This window comes from Camelina sativa, chromosome 15 (assembly GCF_030686135.1).
Source record: "Camelina sativa cultivar CO46 ecotype springtype chromosome 15, ASM3068613v1".
NCBI classification, from domain to species: Eukaryota; Viridiplantae; Streptophyta; class Magnoliopsida; order Brassicales; family Brassicaceae; genus Camelina; species Camelina sativa.
In genome coordinates this window covers 18,305,059-18,310,598 of record NC_141894.1, presented here as the reverse complement: position 1 = coordinate 18,310,598, position 5,540 = coordinate 18,305,059, and positions in this window count along the sequence as shown.

Below are 5,540 nucleotides of genomic sequence, written 5' to 3'. Positions count from 1 at the left end.
CTGTATACAGCTTTATTAGTGTTTTTGGGGTTAAAATGTGTCTTATTCCAATGCAACTGAGTAATTATAAGAGTTTGAGATGGATTTGGAGAGTTTAAAAGCCACTTATACCCATTTTGTCCCAAAACAGGCTAAAACCAAGAAAAAATTGCTTAGAAGCTGTAAACAGCTTTGTTAGTGTTTCTGGGGTTAAAATGTGTCTTAATCCAATGCAACTGACTAATTATAAGAGTTTGAGATGGATGTGGAAAGTTTAAAAGGCATTTATACCCATTTTGTCCCAAAAGAGGCGAAAACCAAGAAAACATTACTTAGAAGCTGTAAACAGCTTTGTTAGTATTTATGGGGTTAAAATGTGTCTTAATCCAATGCAACTGACTAATTATATGAGTTTGAGATGGATGTGGAGAGTTTAAAAGCCACTTATACCCATTATGTCCCAAAATAGGGTAAAACCAAGAAAACATTATTTAGACGCTGTAAACAGCTATGTTAGTGTTTCTGGGGTTAAAATGTTTCTTAATCCAATGCAACTGAGTAATTATAAGAGTTTGAGATGGATATGAAGAGTTTAAAAGGCAGTTATACCCATTTTGTCCCAAAACAGCCTAATACTAAGAAAACATTGCTTAAAAGCTGTATACAGCTTTGTTAGTGTTTTTGGGGTTAAAATGTTTCTTAATCCAATGCAACTGACTAATTATAAGAGTTTGAGATGGATTTGGAGAGTTTAAAAGCCACTTATACCCATTTTGTCCCAAAACAGGCTAAAACCAAGAAAACATTGCTTAGAAGCTGTAAACAGCTTTGTTAGTGTTTCTGGGGATAAAATGTTTCTTAATCCAATGCGACTGAGTAATTATAAGAGTTTGAGATTGATTTGGAGAGTTTAAAAGCCACTTATACCCATTTTGTCCCAAAACAGGCTAAAACCAAAAAAACATTGCTTAGAATCTGTAAACAGCTTTGTTAGTGCTTCTGGGGTTAAAATGTTTCTTAATCCAATGCAACTGAGTAATTATAAGAGTTTGAGATGGATTAGGAGAGTTTAAAAGCCACTTATACCCATTTTGTCCCAAAACAGGTTAAAACCAAGAAAACATTGCTTAAAAGGTGTAAACTGCTTTGTTAGTGTTGCTGGGGTTAAAATATGTCTTAATCCAATGCAAGTGACTAATGATAAGAGTTTGAGATGGATTTGGAGAGTTTAAAAGCCACTTATACCCATTTTGTCCCAAAAGGGGCTAAAACCAAGAAAACATTGCTTAGAAGCTGTAAACATCTTTGTTAGCGTTTATGGGGTTAAAATGTGTCTTAATCCAATGCAACAAACTAATTATAAGAGTTTGAGATAGATTTGGAGAGTTTAAAAGCCACTTATACCCATTTTGTCCCTAAACAGCCTAAAACCAAGAAAACATTTCTTAAAAGCTGTAAACAGCTATGCTAGTGTTTCTGGGGTTAAAATGTGTCTTAATCCAATGCAACTAACTAATTATAAGAGTTTGAGATGGATTAGGAGAGTTTAAAAGCCACTTATACCCATTTTGTCTCAAAACAGGCTAAAACCAAGAAAACATTGCTTAGAAGCTGTAAACAGCTTTGTTAGTGTTTCTGGGGATAAAATGTTTCTTAATCCAATGCGACTGAGTAATTATAAGAGTTTGAGATTGATTTGGAGAGTTTAAAAACCAGTTATACCCGTTTTGTCCCAAAACAGCCTAAAACTAAGAAAACATTGCTTAAAAGCTGTATACAGCTTTGTTAGTGTTTTTGGGGTTAAAATGTTTCTTAATCCAATGCAAGTGACTAATTATAAGAGTTTGAGATGGATTTGGAGAGTTTAAAAGCCACTTATACCCATTTTGTCCCAAAACAGGCTAAAACCAAGAAAACATTGCTTAGAAGCTGTAAACAGCTTTGTTAGTGTTTCTGGGGATAAAATGTTTCTTAATCCAATGCGACTGAGTAATTATAAGAGTTTGAGATTGATTTGGAGAGTTTAAAAGCCAGTTATATCCGTTTTGTCCCAAAACAGCCTAAAACTAAGAAAACATTGCTTAAAAGCTGTATATATTGATCAAGAATAAGCCTATGGCGTCCGTACAGTCCGTACCGTCCGTACGTGCAAGCAATAAGGCCGAGTGAAGCACTAAGGCCGAGTCATCTATGTGTGAGGATAGTGAGGAGGCCTGCTTACCTTCAGCCCATGAGAAGGATCGAGAATCCCTTGTGTAGCCGTTAGGGAGAAAGCGCAAGTGGACAAGAGTGGAAGACTAGGACAAGTCGCTATCACCGATCACCTACCCCCTCTCTCTCCTAATTGTCAATTCCTTTTGTTTCTATTTTAGGTCATGTGGTCGCCCTAGCTGCCCCCCTATTTAAAACCTTTGTCATGTGTTGTATTTGTTACATTCTACCTAATTCTAATCTATTATCACTCTCTTTCATACTATTCGCCACCAACTCTTCTTCTTCATTCTAAACCTCTCAAATCTCTCTAAGTCTTCCGCTTATTTCAACATGGTATCAGAGCCAGGTTGTCGTTCTTGATAACCTATCTCTTCTATTCTTCCATTCTTCATTCTTGTTCACTCGATTCTCAGTCCTATTTCTCTTTATTCTCCGGGTAAAAGCTTTGTCCATCGGTCCATAGCGGTTAAACCATGGAAAACGCCAAACCCATTGTCATGCCGGTTGTTCTCAAAGGAACAAACTACTTGCTGTGGACTAGAACCACAAGAACTGCCCTTGGAGGTCGTGGTCTTTGGAGTCATGTCGAGAGTGACTATGCTCCAAAACAAAACCTCAAAGGAGAAGATGAAGGCGCTTCCGAGGAGGAAGTAGAAGAAGAGAGCGAGAGGAAGGCCAAGTGGTTCCAAGAAGACCAAGTTGTCCTATCTGTTCTCCAAAACTCTCTTGACACACCAATCCTTGAGGCCTACTCATATTGCGAGACGGCCAAGGAGTTGTGGGAGACACTTAAAGGTGTCTATGGCAATATCTCCAACTTGACTCGGGTCTTTGAGGTCAAGAAGGCCATAAATGAGCTTAACCAAGATGATGTGGAGTTCACTAAACACCTTGGCAAGTTTCGAGCTTTATGGTCCGAGCTTGACATGTTGCGGCCGAGTACACTCGATCCGAGTGTGTTGACTGAAAGAAAGGAGCAAGACAAGATCTTTGGTCTCCTTCTTACTTTAAACCCATCCTTCAACGATCTCTTGAAGCACATCCTCAGGGCAGAGAAACTTCCCTCTTTTGAAGACATTTGTTCACAAATCCAAAGAGAGCAAGGTTCTCTTGACTTGTTTAGCGGTAAGGGGGAGCTTGCTACGGCTAATAAAGGAGTGTACAAGCAAGAGGAGAGGAAGGTGTGGATATGCGACCACTGCAAGAGGCGGGGTCACCTGAAAGACAAGTGCTGGGTCCTCCACCCTCATCTCAAACCGGCCAAGTTCAAAGCAAACCTCTCAAAGGAAGCGGTTAGCGACAAGGGAGCCGGGCCGTCAAAGCAAGGAGATGAGGCAGCCATGACCGCAGCCTATGGAGAAGTGGTTAGGAAATCAGACCTTGAGGCGCTCATCCGTTCCATTGCCTCACTCAAGGAGTCTGGTATCTCTTTCTTTACCTCTAAGCCTAGTAAATCTCTTGTCATAGACTCGGGTGCTTCTCACCACATGATTAGTAATCCTAGTCTAATTGACAATATAAAACCGGCTTTAGGAAATGTTATAATTGCAAATGGAGAACAAATACCAGTGAAAGGAATAGGGGACTTGAAACTATTTGATAAAACCACAAAAGCTTTCTTTATGCCTACCTTCACATCTAATCTTCTATCGGTTAAGAGAACCACTAATGATTTGAATTGTTATGCAATCTTTGGTCCTAATAGTGTTCATTTTCAGGATATTGAGACTGGAAAAGTTCTTGGAGAGGGACAAGGGAGTGGAGATCTCTATGTCCTAGAGAAAACCTCGCCAAGTTTATCTACTAAATCTTGTTTTGTTGTTAATTTGGATAGTGTGTGGCATGCTAGATTAGGCCATCCTCATTCTCGTGCCCTTGCTTTAATGTTACCAAGTGTTTCTTTTGATAGTTCAATGTGTGAGTCTTGTATTCTTGGTAAACATTGCAAATCTATTTTTCCCAAGTCTAAAACTATCTATGAGCATTGTTTTGATTTAGTGCACTCGGATGTGTGGACTTCACCATGCCTTTCTAGAGATAATAACAAATATTTTGTGACTTTTATTGATGAGAAATCTAAGTACACATGGATTACTTTGTTGCCTTCAAAGGATAGAGTGTTTGATGCTTTTATAAACTTTCAAAATTATGTTACTAATCATTTCAATGCTAAAATTAAGGTACTTAGATCAGACAATGGTGGAGAGTATACAAGTCACAAATTCAGAGAACACCTAGCAAAACACGGCATACTACACCAAACGAGTTGTCCCTATACGCCCCAACAAAATGGTGTGGCCGAGAGGAAGAACCGACATCTAATGGAGGTGGCACGGTCGATGATGTTCCATTCACACGTTACAAGGCGATATTGGGGTGATGCTGTGATGACAGCATGCTACTTGATCAATCGGACACCAACCAAAGTCCTTAATGACCTATCGCCATTTGAGGTATTGAATGGATTTAAACCATCTCTAGAGCACTTACGGGTCTTTGGGTGTGTTTCTTTTGTACTTGTGCCAGGAGAACAGCGGAGTAAGCTCGATCCCAAAAGCATAAGGTGTATGTTCATCGGCTACTCCACTACTCAAAAGGGATACAAGTGTTTTGACCCAAAGACAAGCCGGCTGTATGTATCAAGAGATGTTCGGTTCTTGGAAAATGTGGGTTATTTTGATAACAAAGACTGGAACAGCTTGAAGGATCTTTCATCATCACCAAATGATAGAGCCTCCAGCCTTAAGTTTCTCCTTGACCATCTCGGAAATCCGCCTACGGCCACAGCCCTTCCTCAGCCAGAACCCAACCCGAGCTCCATTGACCATACGCTCGAGCCGGAAGGTGCTATGCCCGAGATGATATCCCCGGACCATGAGATGCCCGAGCCAAACTCAAGCCTGACCGAGACACGACCTGATGCTGAACCGGTCATCGAAGATGTCACTCAGTCCAGCCAATCAGTGCCGCCAGCTCAACCAGCTCCACGACGAAGCACGCGTGTCCGGTCTCACCCCTCTACATGGAAAGATAAGAGGGTCTACTACAACAGTCAAGCCGTCGCACATCCTATCCAAGCCGTATGTTCGCTCGAGCTGCTTCCGACCGAGCACCAAGCCTTCTTCGGCCAAGTTGATGAACACTGGGTTCCCCAAACGTACGAGGAGGCCAAAGAACATAAGGTATGGGTAGATGCTGTGGAGGATGAAGCTGGTGCAATGATCAGAAATCACACATGGGATGAGGCTGACCTCCCCAAAGGGAAGAAGGCCGTAAGTTCAAAGTGGGTATTCACCATCAAGTTCTTGAGCACGGGAGAGATTGAAAGGCATAAGGCACGGCTGGTG